At 56.4% G+C, this 2,656-nt stretch overlaps 1 protein-coding gene across 1 annotated transcript in view; it reads right to left on the minus strand.

Annotated features, from left to right (window-relative positions):
* The window catches only part of GAD2 (glutamate decarboxylase 2), a 53,209-nt gene that overhangs the window by 46,604 nt on the left and 3,949 nt on the right, over positions 1 to 2,656 (minus strand). The window lies entirely within an intron of this gene.

Here is a 2,656-nt window from a genome sequence, read left to right on the forward strand (position 1 = left end):
GCCGGGACTGACGTGACGCGGACGGACGGGATGCGCGGAGTCGATGGAGTGGGGAAAAGACACCTCTGCCCGCCCGCCTGCCTGCCTCTCGCCTTGCCCTGTGATTGAGAGGAGCCCAGCATGTTTTGCAAGGCCCACCTGTAGCTGCCGCAGTCTGCGAAACGGCGAGACCAGAGCCAGCCGGTTTGCAACGGGGACCTGAGACCCCAGCAATCGGAGCCATCCAGACCAGCCTCTCCTCTGCAACGCGGAGCCAATGGCCTCGAGGCTCGCCCTGCGGACGGTGCTGCCACCCCCAGCCAGGCGGCGCGCTCTTGCGCACAGTCCAAACCTTCGAACACGCCTCTTCACCTCAGCGGTTAGGAGGGCGCTGGAAGTTCCCCGCGCAGATCTAACAGTGGCCTCTGCTTCCAAGGAACTGCGCCAGCCCTACCTACTGAGAAGGATGGACCGTCGATTTCCGTGGGGTTTAATTCAGCCAGTCAGGACCTTTATTGGCCAGGGTTACAAGCATAAACAGCAGAAAAGGCAGTTTTTAACATACAGAACAAGGAACCATCCCGGGGTTTAAGCCCTCCTCTGTTTACAGACATCTGTTCTGGTTTACTAGTTCGGGGACTGAAATGCAAGTGATGTTCTGGGAAAGATATTTCTCTGTGCTCCTGGATGGACAGAAATCACTGGTTTGTGAACCTGTGAGTTTTCTTGTGTACACCTCATTGTTCAATAAGCATTGTTCAACGAGCATTGTTCAACGAGCATTGGTTTGTGAACCAATGCTCGTTTTCTTAGAAGTACACCTCATTGTTCAATGGTTACTGTAGCGCAGCTAGTTTGGGGCAATGAATGAACAGGATAGCAGGTCCTTCCCACTGATAAATTTGAGAACAGAGACAAATAAATAAGCACCTGAGAAATGCCTCACCCATTTTTAGGGCTGCGCATCCGGTGTTTACAAGCAGCCCACGAGGAATGGATTCCTTTGACGATCAACAGCTACTGTTCAATTTCCATTAAAGATGCTCTGTTTATAAATGCACCTGATTAATCTATTCATATACACACAGATGCACACGTTATAAACATGTACATAAAAGGCTTAAATCCCCAGACCCGGGTGCCGCAAGACAGGGTGAGCTACACACAGATGCACACACTATAAACATGTACATAAAAGGGTTAAATCCCCAAAGCGATGATTAAATGTTCTCTATCATCTGTCTGCCTGTCTATCACCTTCCATCATCTATCATCTCCTAAGTTTAATTCCCCACCCAATATTCCAGTAATTTGTCTACACAACACTCGGAATAGTTGAGGGGGGGGGGAAAAAAAGATGCCGCTCCAAACCACATCCAAATACCCCAGGCCCACGCCCTCCTGACTTCAGAGTCACCTCTGAATAGCCATAAACCTATGCAGACGGCTACCATAAAACCGAGAGATCAACGGACGTGAGACCGGCATGCAGTGCGGAGGCTACCATAAAGTCCGACAATCAGAGGCCGTGAAAGCGGCATGCCCGGTGAAGGGGGGCTTCGGTTCCAGCGCGGGTTCGGTAAAACAGCGGAGCGAATGCGAGATGCAGACTGGGCCCATGACTACCCAATCGTGCCGAAGCGCACTACTTGGGCTCCCAGCGCCCTGCGACGGGCGCCTCTCAGGGGCTCCCTGCTAGTAAACTGGGGCCACGGTGGATTCCTGCCCGTGTCCGTCTGTTTCTTGGTCTGATCAGGGGTCTTCAGGACAAGCCTACGCCGAATCCGAGCCCCCCGCGGCTGGGCAGGGAGATTTCATCGGGAGGGTGATTCTCTCTTCCATTCCTCTGGTGGGCCCGGAGTCCGGATCAGCGCTTTCCCCGGCCTTGTCGCGTCGGAACACGCGCGCCTGTCTGCATGTCTGGAGCGGGAGCGGGAGCGCCCTGTTCTCCGCCGGGGACGGACTCTTCACGTCCCGCGGCTGGTGGCGAGTCGACATCAGCTAGCAGCGCCACGCCTGGCGGCCCAAGGGCGTCTGGCGGGCCACCTCCGGAGACAGAGGGATGGACGGACCGCTTCGGTCCGACGCTGCAGATCAATGACCGGCGGTCTCCCCCGCCCCTCTCTTGGACGGTCAGATTCAGGCTGCGATCCGATGCGCAGGGGCGGGGGGATAGATCCCCGCGGGACCCGCGAACTTGGTGGGGAGGAGACCCCCACCCCACCCCCAAGCCCTCAGGCGCGTCTTAGGCTACGGCCAGCCAGGGGGCATCTCAAGCGTGGCCTTTACGGCGGCGGCGCACGAAGCAGAGTGAAGTCCATGGGCGTCAGGGCACCGAGAAGAAGGGTGTCGATCTCCCGAGGACCGCGTGGCCGAGCCACCTCCAGGGCGAGGCGCTTGTCCAAGAGAAGGAACCAGGTCCCCCCTCGGGGCGTCTGGCGGAGGCCGCGGCTCGGCAGCGAGAGCCTTCCAAGCCTCCACGCCGGCAAACCAAACAAAGCGGGTGGGGGAAAGGGGGGGACGGCCGCCTCAAAAGCAATGGAGCCAGAAATAAATAAATAAATAAAGGAGGACCAAGACCGAATATTAAACCGCTCCAACTGGACAACAGAAACAAGAAAGGAAGGAAGGAAGGAAGGAAGGAAGGAAGGAAGGAAGGAAGGAAGGAAGGAAGGAA

The sequence above is a fragment of the Gekko japonicus genome, unplaced genomic scaffold (genome assembly GCF_001447785.1).
Source record: "Gekko japonicus isolate JY-2015 unplaced genomic scaffold, Gekko_japonicus_V1.1 scaffold80, whole genome shotgun sequence".
Classification (NCBI taxonomy): Eukaryota; Metazoa; Chordata; class Lepidosauria; order Squamata; family Gekkonidae; genus Gekko; species Gekko japonicus.